At 36.1% G+C, this 15,234-nt stretch overlaps 1 protein-coding gene across 1 annotated transcript in view; it reads right to left on the bottom strand.

The window, feature by feature from the left end:
• Positions 1-14,818, bottom strand: part of SLC8A1 (solute carrier family 8 member A1) — a 287,632-nt gene extending 272,814 nt beyond the window's left edge. The window contains exon 1 of the mRNA XM_034427508.3: positions 14,516-14,818. The gene's annotated coding sequence lies outside the window, so the exon portion shown is untranslated. The remainder of the gene's footprint in view (positions 1-14,515) is intronic.
• Positions 14,819-15,234: the final 416 nt, after the last annotated feature.

Below are 15,234 nucleotides of genomic sequence, written 5' to 3'. Positions count from 1 at the left end.
AAATTAGGTACAGAGAATTAGTAAATGTAACTGACAGTCACTTTCAGCTGGAGTAACTGATAAGCCTTTTAAACAGAATGAGTGAAGTGCCTGAATTAAAAAAAATATTAGGGAAAAGAGATATTTTACTGATTACTTCTCTTCTTGGTATCACTCATATTTCAAACTATCTTACAAGACTCTAGACCTGATTTTCAGAAATGTGGGGGAATATATATATCTTACATCTCTTTACAAGGGACTCTTATAAGAAAAGCTAGTCTATCTATGATGGAACCCAAAATATTTGGTGATGGAAGATAACTTTATACAACTAATTTTTCTTTTCATTTCCTTCACTTTTTTCTTCCTGTGGTCCTTGATACCTCGTGCCCCTGACTCCCACCACCAAGCACCATTGCACAGCATACCATACCTGAGCAATCTGAAATTCACCACATGGAACTCTAGCAACCTAGAATCATGCCAAAGCCCTTTTATAATGACTCAGGATTCTTTTGTCCAATTTGGGATGATTATTCCTCCCACAGGAGTTCAGGGAAACTCATCATTGTCTTTCAAGAGGGCACCTTGAATCACAGGAACTTATTTTGGGTATTGAAGGAGGATATAAGACTGTATTAATGGGGAGGGAAACAGCAAAAACATGTGCAAACTGCCCTCCGCTCATGCACTTATTAGATCCACTTTGCAGGATTTAGCTCTTTTTACATTTTAAAAAATGTTGCTCAATCTCTCCAGTTCTTTGTCGGAAGCTTTTCAGCAAATTCAGATGATCTATTTATAACTGAAATATTTTATTTTCAATAAGGGGGAGAATATACCTAACAATAGCAACACCTAAACACATTCTAGTACCATACCAATACTATTAAAACAAATGTAGGAACAGATGAGCTTTGGGCTCCCTGAGGTCCACTAATAAGAGCTGGTGCAAATTAATGGTCAGCACAGTGAAGTTGATTACTCCTCCCAAAACTATCTCACAATGGACAAAAACCTATCAAAGGCACCATAGTAATATTAATATTTGACAAATGAAGAACATCGAGTCTAGGAGATAGGCAATTAGCATAAGGCCAGTCATGGTAGACACTCTCTGTTATAAAACATTTAATTATACTTGTTAGCCTTCTGATATCCAGAGTTAGTAACCTTCACTGGCATGCCCTAAATCAATCCAAAGATTAAAAAGTTGCAGCTACAGCTACTGACATTCTACCCTTTGCAGCAAAGTAGAAAAGTCAAACCCAGTCTTGCCTGAAAAATCTCTGCTCTGTACCAGTAGTAGCATCATCAGAGTGTCAGTAACCAAAGTGGCATCTCCGTTTTCTTCCCTAGCTCTTCACCATCATGCTTCAAAAAACATAACCAGATCTCAACTAATATTCTTCCTTTTCTAGATCAAGACAATGCTGTTCTTTCTCCATTGTCAAGGTTAAGTAACATACAGTGGATATGATGGGGTTATCAAAGTTGTAGAACACCTTTGCTTCATTCATGGCTTGGTGCATTGTGATATGTGTGCACCAAATAGGAAAAAACAGGAATAGCAACCTGTCCTCTTGAGCCCAGCAGAAAAGCAATTTGTGATCCTAGTTCTTTAGTATATGAAACCCAAAACAGGAACACAGAAAAATAGAAAAACTCACGTATTATAAAACAGATGTATGAGAAAATGTGCAACTGGGAAGGTAAAATCTAAGTTTACTTTTCTTATAGGAAGCAGATTTTATTTTGCAAAGGACTTGAGTACAGCATGTGGGTTTTACTTGAAAATGATTAGAGTTGGTATTGGCAGAAGTAACAAATGGGATTGTTCTGGAAATCAAAGGAAAGGAAATCTCACCAGGTATCTTGGAATAAGACTGGCTCTATACTTGAAATGTAGTATTATCTTGTTTGTAAATATGTTCAAGGAGAAATGTTGAGTATGTCCAGTAACTATGTAGCATAGGAGCCATCTTGCATTTCAGAATTATATTCAATTTATACTTCAGTTAAACAAAGCTTTGACTGATTATTGAGGGACTAAATTATAAATTAATGAGGCTGATAGCTGGAAAAGATATACCGGTAACTCAGATTTTTTCCATGATCGATTTCAAAACATAATACATAACATTTCCAAGTGGTCTTCTATCCAGGTAATGGACAAACCCGTTTAATTTTATAGTCAATCAAATTATTGGAATTGTTTTGTTTTTAGCACACTACTGTAATACAGAATACAAAAGAAACATCAAACTCCTTGCCTTTTATCAATGAACTTTTGTTTAGGAAGCAATTTTGCTTTAAGTTTCCATGTTTTATGTAGTGTTCTCTAAAATCTTTGGGATGGGGATGATGGAGAATGTTTATTGTAAATTAATATCAATTATTCAATTAAAAGACAGATGGCTATCACATTTTGATAATTTTTAGCTAAATTCAACTATATTTGTTTTACCTGACCGCTTGAATATCAAGGCCTGAAGATGTGGCTATAGTATAAGAAAAAGGGGCTGTGCAGACAAGACCCTCCTTCTTGAAAATAATTCAGTGAGAGCATCTGAGGAGAAGGTTGAGATAGAAAAATTAACGGGGATTAATAGAATTATTATTAATAGAACAACAAAGTAATGGCTTTAGGACTTCGTCCAAATCAGAGTTCGGTGTATATTATGACAGAAAAAAAATCAATAGACATTTAAACATTCATTTCCTAGAAAGACCAGAATGGTATAAAGTGATGTCATTGTTGATTAACTGTCTCAGACATTCTTCTTAAGACCATGGAGCATTCTCAATAAGGCAAAGTAACATCACATGGAAGGAATCTTAATGAATGCAAGATATGAACTAGGCGTAAATGAAATATCTATTCAATTAGGAAACCTATTTATTATTATTAGTTTGATTTTATATGCTGCCCTTCTCCGGAGACTCAGGGCGACTTAGAATGCATTAAGCAATAGCCTTCATACATTTGTATATACCTGCTTAGTAGGGCTTTCGGCCCCCCCTAAGCGGTCTTCTTTTTTTATACAAAGTCAGTTTATTGCCCCCACAATCCGGGTCCTCATTTTACCTACCTCGAAAGGATGGAAGGCTGAGTCAACCTTGAGCCTGGTGAGATTTGAACTTGCAGTAATTGCAGGCATCTGGCAATTAAGTGCTACTTTAACAGCACTTAGTCCACTGTGCCACCAGGCTCCCTATGACCATGCTATGAGTATTGATGAAAAGTAGAGATGGGAGTCTTGATTACTAGGGGTTGCTATATGCTTATGCTATAATTGGAAGGGATTTTGGAGATCATATAATGTCTTTAATTCAAATTGAATAAACACTCACACTGAATTACTGTTGGCCTCTGATTCAGATTGCAGCAGTATGTGCAGTTCTGGGTGTTCCATGGTTCTCCTGAATTACAATGCTGCTGTGTGAGTCACACTAGCTTTCAGTTTCTTTCTTGGTGCAATTCAAGGTTTTAAGCCATAAATGGCATGAGACCAGATTATTGCCGGGACCATCTCTCTCTGAAAATATCTGCTCATTTCATCAGGTCTGATAGGGTGAGCAACCTCCAAATTCCTTCCATTCAGTGCTGCATCTTAAGGGGTTTAGGAAGTTCACCTTCCCTGTGACAGCCTCTGCCCTGGGGAACACCCTTCCTCCTGAGATATAAGAAGTCCCAGCCTCCTAGCGCTGAGATAGAGTGAGCCTGGGGGCTAGTACAATTCAATGGGCATATATTGAGAAGCATTGCCTTGAGGTGGCAGGAGTTTCCCTTTTGGTTTTTATGGTTTCATTGTTGTTCTGTGAGCTACTAAGGCTTATGGTACATAAGATAAGTGGTTTTATAAGTTTTTATATAAAAAAATATATTTTTGGCACCATAAACAAGAAAAGAATAGAAAAGCAGATCAATACAGGTTTATAAGGAAAAACAGTAGTTGGAAACTGTAAATCATAGAAATTGAGAATGTGGAATAAACTCCTATAATATTCAGGGCCAGCCCTCCTAGAATCTCTGTTAAAGCTAGCCATGTTGCTTCTTATGCTGCTTGTTCCCACTTATGTTCTTTCAATATTTGTAAGTAAGCCTAATATTATAGAAGTGCCATAAATCTCCAATGCCCTTCAAAGGAAGCAAAATATTGGTAACGTTGTCCTTAACAGATCTCATCACTCAAAAAATGTGGGAAGCATGTAACAACATATGCATACAGGAAATGACACATGTGTTCATCAGACCATTTTCCACAGTGCTGAACCCCCAAACCCTTATCTTTGCAACAGCTATTATCTTACAATTCATAAAAACAGGGAGGATGTGTATTAAGTTGGGAAGGAATTAAACATAGCTTTTTCAGAACAGTTTAAATAACATTTATAAAGCTTCTTGCCTTACCATCCACCCACTCGGTGTTGGGTAATTGCTTGCTGTGATAAGAGAAAATGATTTGTGATAACTGCTCCTTGATGTTAGTTTCATCAGGCACCAACTGATGCTTGTTATTCTCTTAGCTACGTACTGTTTGCCTTAGTGAGAAATACATGTAATGTGATGTTCTTTAGCTATTGAATGAGCTGAAAAGCAGTTCAGGGTTTATTTACAGTAAAAGGCATTTTCACATTAAAAAGCAATTCTGAGTTTCTTTCTTTGTTTTTGGAGCCATGGGGATATCTTGTTAATGTCAACTAGAAAATCAAGGAGAACCATTTTAAAATCAAATTAAACATGCATTTCATTTGAGCAAAACTTTTAAAAAGTTCGAGGGTAGTTGTGGGAACTGAAATCCATTCTATTTATTCATGACACAATATTAAACTAAAGACTCATATGTGCTTAAAGTAAGTGAAAATAGTGCACCAGTGGTGTGCATTCAACAACCTCAAGCACAGTAAAAACAAAAGGCACAGAGTTGAGGGGATTTTGCTCACATGAGGTCAGAAAAACTTGAGTTTTCTTTCTCCTTGGCATTCTCACAGCTGTATTTTCTGCAATTAGTTATATACTCTTTTTTGGGGGGGGGGGGATTAAAAATAAAACCATCCAGTCATAGTTTTTTCTTAAAAGCTATACAAAAGTGGCTTGCCATTGCTTTTTTGAGAATAGATTTTGATTTTCCAGATTAGCTTATTGGTGTGTATACTTTTGAGTCAGTATTGAGTCCTAGCAATTGCCTGGACTAATCCCTGCAGTTTTCTTGGCAAGATTTCAGAAGTAGTTTACCATTGCCTGCTTCCTAGGGTTGAGAGAGAGTTAACTGGTGACAGAGAGTTAACCAGTCATCCAGCTGGCCTTGGGCCTAATTAGATTAGAATTCATAGTTTCCATGTTTCTAGCCTGATGCTTTAACCACTATACCAAGCTGGTTTTCTTAGTTAACACAGTGTTTCGCAATCTTGGCAACTTTAAGGAATGTGGTCTTCAACTCCCAGAATTGAAGTCCACACAATTTAAAGTTGCTAAGGTTGAGAAACGCTGATAGTTTATAGCTCTGGATTTCTCCTTGCTTAACTTCCAAGTATTTCTTTCCAACAAAGTCTGTCAGAAGTTGTCAACAGCTGAGATTTAAACATTTTAGGCATACTTGTAAAGCCTATTATGTGTGAAATAACCATGGAGTTCAGTACTCATCCCAAGATTAAATGAGGTTTGCAGATGAATGTGTGTAGGTATTTAATCATACATGCGGGCTGTCCAGGACAATTACAGGTTTGGCAAAGTCATTCCACCAGAAAAACCTGTTCCAGAAAATTCCAGGATATTTTTTCACAGAAATGCCAGATAGAGATAGGAGTAACAGGGCTGCTTCAAATTGCCAGATTATGGAAGATCAAGGGAAAAACTTTCTCCCAATCTTTTTTCTTCACCAGAAGGAATGTACCTTATACTTTCTAGCTGGAGGAAAATCTGCAGCAGGGTGTGAGATTTCTCTGATACCCTATAGGAAGACTGATCAAAGTTCCTCTAGTGATGCCTTAGCTATAATTTGGTAACAATTTATATCAACTTTCTTTCTCCTGCTCAGCCTTTTTCACTGTTGGAGCCTGTGAACAAAACAGGAATGGCAACATTGGCTGCTGCACTCTCCACTTCAGTCTTGCTTTGTTTGGGGCTGAATTTCCTCCACTGTTGAGGATGTGACTCATTTTCTCCCTTTAAAGCCTGAGGAAGTTTCAGGGGTGTAACACTGTTTCTCAAGAAAAGGGGGCTGCGAGACCCAAGTTTGAACCTTGATGTTCCAGATTGCATATTTAGGTACAGTTAAGCAGAGACATATACAAACTTATTTCTTTCTAAGATTTCTTCCCTCTTCTGACAAGAACTCACTGCTCTTTCTAGCTGGGAATTGAACTGATTGGGAAGTGCTTTGGAAGTGAAGGTCACCATAAATTCATTCTATATTCTAGAGAAGGAAGGAAGGAAGGAAGGAAGGAAGGAAGGAAGGAAGGAAGGAAGGAAGGAAGGAAGGAAGGAAGGAAGGAGAGAGGGAGGGAGGGAAAAAGGAGTGACCATTTTTGTAAAATGTAAAGGTTTGCATAAATCTATAACAACTTTTAGCCCTATGGGATCAGACTGAAAACTATTAAGAGTTTATCACTTTATATCTACAGTGGCTCATCAGATGCTTCTGAAAACCAACATGACCTAAAGAAGCTCACAAACATAGCTGTACTAGCCATATTTCTCAGCACCTGTGATTCAGAACACATTGCTTTTTTTAGCTAGGAAGTAATATTTAAGTGTAATCATGACTGACTACTAGCAATAGCATAATTTTACTCCAAAGCACAATAATACTGAAAAAAATAATAATTTGCTTCTCGTGTTCTCTGGCCTACATGCACATACATGTGCTTGCTCACAGATATACAAATACACATCCAAGATTTCTATCCACTTCAATATAAGATACTGTAAATTAAAAATTGCAATTGTTAAATATATTAAGAAACAGATAACTAACCTTACTTTCAAAGCTTTTTACTATATCTTAGGAAAGCTAACAAAATGAAGAATTTGTTCTACCAAGGGCCTGTCTGAAAATATTACCCAGCAGGATGCAAAACAGAAAGCAAAACATCAGACACAGTGCTATATACGAGGGGTCACCAACCTTTCAGACTTCAGGGACCACTAAATTCATAATTTTAAATCTCGCAAACCACTAATATGATTTTTTAAAAAAGATAAATAGTATTTAGCAATAGCAATATTAAAAATGCAAATAATTTTTCTGTGGACCACCAAAATTTTCTCGCGGACCACCAGTTGGTGACTGCTGCTATATACAATGCATTTATTCTGAAATGCCAAGTATATCCTTTAAATATGCATTTACTCACTGCAGAACTCAACCTTGTTCACATGCTGTTCTTTTTGGAATGCTGGCTGGCAAGCAGGCCTTAATTAAGGAGTTTAAGATTTCTCTTTTACAGCTCTGCTCCACTTTAACAGAAGTGGACAACTTGTCAAATGTAGGAGGCAGCAGAGGGCGAGGAAGTAGGAAGTGTTACAGAGCAATTTCTGATTTCTATCAACAATCTTATCAAACATCAGTCAGAAGTGTTAATAACATTTGAAGAATGGTGTATATCGTAATGGTGCATCTCTATTTAATGGAAAAAAATTTCATCAACATAATATTGATCTTTTAAACAATTGACAGTTTTTCTTGAAGGTCTCAACATAGTTTGGGAAGACAATCTGGGTTCTGAATTTGATAAATCTCATTCTCATTAGAATTGTTTGTAAATTTTTATTTCAACAAGTCAATTAATTGATAATAAGACAATGGAAAGCAACTGTGAGATAACGGTTAAAGTATTGAACTTAGAGATATTGAAATATATGCCTCCTTTTTAAATTAGCTGGATGACTTTGGGGCAGTCATTCTCTCAGTCTTGCACAGCTGTTGGCATAGCCAATAAATAGATAAAAGGATTATTAATAATAATGTTTTTTCCCAGTAGATTGCTCTTATTTATATGATTACAGAGATTTTGGATGTAAATATCTAATCTGGATATTTAAAATGTTTTTATTTCTGCTGAAGATGACACATTTATAACTCCCTTTGGATTTTATTGTTCTTTATTCTGGAATACTTTTGAGCTCTTTTAATATTAACTTTTAGTTTCTGTTCTTCCTGTTGCAAAAATAACATTAGAAGAAAATGAAATAATATTAACAAGCTGTCAAACAAACAGAATTTCCTCCTCCAAATACTACCATATATTATTTAGGAATGGGAAAATATCATTCTCAAATATACCATACAATCCTTCCAAAGCTGTACATTCTTTAAAAGAAGGAAATCATTTTACACTTTCTTTTTTGAATTTATAATGTACTGATGTAATTAAAGGGAGAAAAGTATATCAGATCTAAAAGAGCAGTGAGTTCTTGTCAGACCTACCTGTCAGCTGGCAAAAATTATCTTTAAGTGGCCTGTGGCATAGCAAATTCATAAAGAGCAGTGTCCTCTTGTGATCTATGGCAGGCTGTCCTTGGCCCAAAACATATATTTTTAAAAGGGAGACCAAAATGCAGGTTGCATCACATTGGCATGATCCCAGAGAGAAATACAATTGACTCAATACATCACAAAGGGATAATGCTGGATTCTAGTGTATAGCCACATCATAGATGAATCAGGAACTCATTGTCACATTCACCTTGCATTCTCACCTTGATTTAAGGCTTGTCATGAACTTGCACTGGTTCCTTTGAACAGCCCTGTAAATTTTGAAAGCATCTGGCACTTGTTTAAAATTTTGTATGATATTTGTCAGGTTGGTTTGCCTTCTTTTTGTTGGTTTGTCTTCTTTTAGGAGGGGTCACAAGCCAATGGCATGATAAGACTGTGTGGCTAATGGCTACACAGTAAGATATGCAAAGTCTTTTAATAAACAATGGCAGCTGTTGCTAAGCCTTATCAGAGTTGTTGGAAGAAATCAAGCAGGGCTTTTGAGCACATTCAAGATAAATTGTAAACTACATCAGGTGTGTAATACATGAAATACAAAATTAAATATCCTAAGCACTTAAAGATATATAATCAATCCACTTTTCCTTTTACTAAAAAACAGGGAATTTATGTATATATTGGAATGGGACAAGCAGACTTAAACAACTGAGCCACATTTATACTTAAGGACTACTGTGGAACCTGAAATGTCCCGTTATAGGCACAGTTAACTATGGAGAGAAGATTACTGTAATCTAAAAACACCTGGAATCTACAGACTCATTTAAAGTTTCAATAGAGTGTTTGTAGGAAGGCAGGTTCCAGAAAGTGTATATATTTAAGATAAGATAATCATTTTATGAAGTCACCTTTTCCTGAAAGCTAGAATATTCTTCCAAGATATCTAGGGGGAAAAACGGATGTGTGGGGAAATTGAAGAAATATTTGACCTAACATTACTTGAAAGAGAGGAACGTGGTGGTTCAGTGGCTAAGACACTGAGCTTGTTGATCGAAAGGTTGGCAGCAGTGGTGGGTTGCACTGGTTCTATAGAACCAGTAGTAAAACCAGCGGGAGGCTCCGCCCACTGAACCCAATGTCATCAAAATGCTTCTGCGCGTGCAGAGCAAGCGCATGAGCAGCCCCGTTGCGAATCGGTAGTAAAGATAGGTAGAACCCACCCCTGGTTGGCAGTTCAACAGTTCAAATCCCTAATGCCGCATAATGGGGTGAGCTCCCGTTACTTGTCCTAGCTTCTGCCAACCTAGCAGTTTGAAAGCACGTAAAAAATGCAAGTAGAAAAATAGGGACCACCTTTGTTGGGACGGTAACAGCGTTCCGTACGCCTTTGGCGTTTAGTCATGCTGGCCACATGACCATGGAGACGTCTTCGGACAGCGCTGGCTCTTTGGCTTTGAAACAGAGATGAGCACCGCCCCCTAGAGTTGGGAACAATTAGCACATATGTGCGAGGGGAACCTTTACCTTTTACTTGAAAGAGTGGCTGTTAAATACAATGAAAATGTTTCATCCAGTTTTTGAAATCTTGCAAGTATATTATACCTTTCAGAAAGCTCTCTTTTCTTTGACAAACATACTAGTTATATAACAACATAATTAAAAGGTTTCACATTTTTATGCTTCATTCATTATGGAAAGGTCTTCAAATGTGTTGATTGCATCAAACTGTGAAAAGAGCTCAGAAAATGGGAATCCTGGAATACCTCATCATCTCCATGATAAAGTTCTATGTAGGTCAGCAGTCACAATACAGACAGAACATGGTGAAGTAGACTGGTTCCAAGTTGGCAAAGGACTGAGACAAGATTGTATTTTTTCCCTTATTTATCCAACATATTTGATGAATATATGTTAAGGGAGCAGGATTGGAAGAAGATTAAAATAGTCTGATGATACTGCCCTGATAGCTGAAAATACAAAGGACCTGCAAGCCCTAGTAATAAAAGTCAAGTAGAACAATAAAAAAACAGGAGTACAATTAAATATAAAGATTACTAAACTAATAACAGGTCAAACAGGTCAGCCTTAGAATTTACAATGAAGATAACGAAGTGGGTAATAACTGCTGCCTTTTAGGATTAACCATCAACAGTAAAGGAGCAAGCAGTCAAGAAATATACTTCAAGGTAGCCCTGGGTGGAACAACCATGAAGGCCTTGAAAAACATGTTCAAGTGTTGTGATGTGATTATACCTACAAAGATCAGAATTGTGCAAGCAATCGAAATGAAAGTTGGACTTTGGAGAGGCAAGATAGGAAGAGTATTGGTGCTTTTGAACTTTGATGTTGGAAAAGACTTCTGATAACACCATGAACAGCCAAGTAAGCAAAGTGAGGAAAAAAAAGGATCATTAAAAAAATCCAGAATTCTCACTTGAGACAAACATAACCATGCTCAAATTATTTCAGACACATTATGTAAAGATCCAGCTTCTTAAAGAAGGCTGGAAAAGGTGGAAGGAAAAAGAAGAGAATGACCGCCAGCAAGGTGGCTAGACTCAGGTACAGTAACCATGAGGGCACCATTGAAATTGCTGAAGGACCAGGTTAGAGTTATATCATCATGAAGAAAGTTTATATGGTTGCTAAGACTTGCTAACAGCTTGAGGGCACATAATCAATCATTTTTTTCTGATCTAACAAAGTTGTTAATGGGACAATTTCATTGTTTGCAATGTTTAGAAATATTGCCACCTTTTGGACATTTTCATTAGAGTTTAATCTATTGGCCTCATAAATAAGTCATCTACTGTATACAATTTTTAAACTCATCAGTAGAATTCAGACATGACTGAATTGCTGCATGTTTTTCCTTACTTCGTCTTTCAAAAAGTGCTACCTTTTCAATTTAAAAAAAGGTGCAAAATTTCCATAAGTCCTTTGATCAACATCTTGCCTTTTCGAGCATGGTACTGTAAAGACAGCCATTTTTTAATAAATATTTTTTTATATATAGCCAAACTTTAACCATCATTTCTGCTATAAATTTGGAATAGCAGAGAGACATTTAGATAAACTTGAGATAGGTGAATGTCTCTGGAGATCATCAGTCTTCCAGGTCATAATTGTCTCAAAGGTGCTTTTTCAAAAGGCAACTGGATTTTTCCTTAAGGAAGAAACAATCCAGCTGCCTTTTGCAAAAGCACCTTTGAGATAGTTGGGTACATTACTTCTAATTAGGGAAGACAGCAAACAAAAACCACTGAGACCTAAAACAAGCCAGATGCTCTTCTCACTGTTGCTTTCCATTGTGTTGAAGCCAAAGCTTCCAAAATGTTCAACTACCATAGCTAATGGCTACTCTGACTGGGGAATTCCAGGGGTGTTGTAAAAAAAAAAAATCTGGATGGTGGCAGATTAGGGCCAATAAATGCACAGAAAATTTAGGGAGTATAGGGCTCTTTCAGAAAAGATTAAAAAGAGGGGCTATCCACATTACTTTTTTTTAATAGCATTATCTAATCGTTGTTGAGCCAATTCAAAGTTCCTTTGCATTATGAGGATAGCTGCAGAACAGTATAAGTTGTTAATGTGGATAATTGAAAATCATATATCAAGACCATTCCTATAAGGATCAATAGTTATTCTTAGGGCATTTTTACTCTATATCCAAATGTTCTTATTTATGAAATTAATAGTATCAGTTCAAAATAATGGAATTACAATTCTTATTTTTTGCTTAAATTTAAGTTTGTGAATTTTTCTGTATCTAAATGTACTAGATTCAATACTATTTTATGAGGTCATTTAGAAAAAATATTTTAAATTTATCTACCAGAGCCTCAGAAATACTTCTTGGCTCTAATCTGAATGTGTTAACATTAAGGAAAATATGTCATGCAAAGTCATTCTAAGTAATTATAGGAAAATACATTTTAAAATATGCAAATAATATATATATTTAAAATTAAAGTTATTTTGTTCCATGAACTGATTCCAATGTACTGAATCAAGAGGCAATGTAATTCTCTTTCAGGATTACATTGCTTCCTCATGTGTGTAAATACAGCATTAGCACACATTAACACAAGCACACTATGAGATACATCCAGAATATGAGATAATTCTCTCTATGACACATAGATGTCTAATTTGGGGACATTTGATCTCTGAGTAAAATGCTGAAATCTCCCCCACCAGGGACAGAAACAGGACAATATTGAAAAATTTCCATAAATCAGAGAATGTTCCCCTTTTGTCATCTTAAATAGGGCAATTATATGGCAACTTTTTCAGGGTTTCTGGAAAGCTTTGGAGGCTTATGTGGATCTTGGTTTCCAGGCTATACACTTTATAGTACACCATGAGTGGTGCTTATATGTAGCCTAATGCAAATTTTCCAGCTTTAATTTGGAGAAGTCATAATCTTATGCATTTAAATCTTAGTTAATCCAGATCTTCAGATTAGAAATGAACTATCTCCCAGGGAAGCTAGTAAGTTGAATATGATGGACAAAAATGCATTCAGAAATGCATTCATGTGTGTATCCTAAACTATCTAGCAAATTTAGGATGCAGACATTCTAAATATTAATTTCTCAGTTCTGAAATCATAACCTTAAAGAGACTTTCCTGGAAGTCAATGAAGGAAACAGACTATGCTGAATAAATGTGGTTAAAATTCATCTATTAGGTAATACCTTACATTAACTTTCAATTTTCTTTGATCTATGCATTTCATAGACATAAAACTATAATGAGATTTATTAGTGTTGATTATGTGATGTATTATCTGATGTTAACTATTAAAATGTGTGCATCTTATTAAGAAGGAAGATCATAAGCTTTGTAAAATATATTTTCCTTTGAATAATTATACTTTAAATATTGGCAGGGTAAAGTATGAATTTTAGGACATAGAAAATGTAAATATTTGAGTTATTGGAGCTAGACAGGCATAATTTTAGAATCTCTGCTGAAATCAGTGATGATTAATGTAAGACTAATTGTTATAAATACAGGGACTCACAGTATGATTAAATCTGAATTCAATGAAATTTGCCCAACAAAGAATTTAAAAATGGAAACAGAACCTTGGGGAGCATATCAGGGCCAATACCTTATTTCTGAAGAAAGAATAAAGAGGAAACTTCCCGTTTATCACAGCTCTGACTGCCTCCTAGTACCTTAGAACTAATTAAATGAGAACAGCTTTTCTAATTTCCATCAGTGTTTCATGTGCCCATATCTAAAGGCATGAAGAGTTAGAACTGCCTAACTTAACATTTCTGAAAATTAAAAGATGACTTTCAAGTTCATATTCTCTCTGTCTCTCCCTCTCTCCCTCCCTCACTCCCTTCCCCTCTCTCACACACACATACACACTTTAATATACATAAAGTTTTAAAAAACAGGTTTTCTGTGAAATAATGATAATCTAATACTAGGAATGATATTCTTTCTTAGTATTAAGACAGAAACTTTTTAAAAATTATTATATTGTTACATAGAATATAAAATATAGCATGTCATAGAGAAATATCCCTACAGAGGTACTGTCACTCCTGAGATCTTCACAACACTATAATGCTCCCGAGAGCAGTCTGACAGTGTTTCGAAATAGGATGTAATGCTCTGATATGCATCAGAAAGGCCTCATCTGCCAAAAGACACATGGTTGCTGATGAAAATGAAAAGTGCACCCTACAACTCTTCCTCAACATACTCAGCGTTCAACTAGATAGACGTTTAAAATGAAAGCAAAGAAGCTTTTACAAGATTCTTGCATTTGTGTTTACATATAAAAAGGCAACACAACAGTAGGCTTTTGCCTTATTCCCAATATAATGAATCAGAAATAGCCAATTCAGAAATTTCAACAGAGACTGACCCCCTCCCTCCCCAAAGTTTCTCTGCCTCTCGGGAAGGCATCAGCTCCTGCTATTCCTTTACCGTCTCAGCCAAATTCTGTCTTGTATGAAGCATCTGAAAGCCTCAAGTGTAAATGCTGCTTCTATGAGTACCGTCTGACTAAAACCAAGACATTTACAGAAAGCATCATAAATGAGTTTTTTTTTCTCCTCACTTACCACTGTCAAGACTCAGTTGTTCTGCGTAGGTTCAATAGAACAAAAGCCTCATATGTTCACTTCTCTAAATTTACCAGAAAGAAAAGAGTTTGCATGCTTGTCCTTTAAGTGTCTTGAAACATGGTTTGCATAGCTGGATAGCGGCTTATCTCTGCTTTTCTGCTTTTGCTTCCATACATGGATCTGTTCCCAACAGTAACTCTAAGCTGTTGAAAAGAAGCTATCTGGCAGCTTTCAGCTTCATCCAACACGTAAATGATTTTAAAAAAGAAGAAAAGGCTCCACGCTTTCTCTGGCCACTTATACACCCTTTGGTCTATGCCACAAAGCCTCTTTCTCTTTTCTTTTCTTTTCTTTTTTTTTCAAATAAGCTGGAAAGCAATATATTTCTTTTCATGGCTTGCTGAAAACAAATCCTTTGAGATTAGTTTATGCAACTATGAAAAATTGATGCTTGGTCTTACAGGGAACATAAAATGGTTTTGACCTCTTGTGTATCTCTCAGTTGTTTGGCTGCTTCTTTTCAAAATATTTGTACAGCAATCATCAAGACCCACTAAATATATGTGGAAAAGACAGATTTGTAACCACCACCACCCCTCTATAAAATTCCCAGCAGTTTATTTCTAAGAATACCTTTCTACTCTCTTTAGAGGTCAAGGGTTTGTTTGTGAAGTCATCTGGAAGGGTTTCAAGGCAATATTCATCTGGTCTGTGAA

Source organism: Pantherophis guttatus, chromosome 1, assembly GCF_059756535.1.
Source record: "Pantherophis guttatus breed Tessera chromosome 1, ASM5975653v1, whole genome shotgun sequence".
NCBI classification, from domain to species: domain Eukaryota; kingdom Metazoa; phylum Chordata; class Lepidosauria; order Squamata; family Colubridae; genus Pantherophis; species Pantherophis guttatus.
Note: the sequence above shows the minus strand (reverse complement) of the source record. Positions and strands in the feature narration are given on the sequence as shown.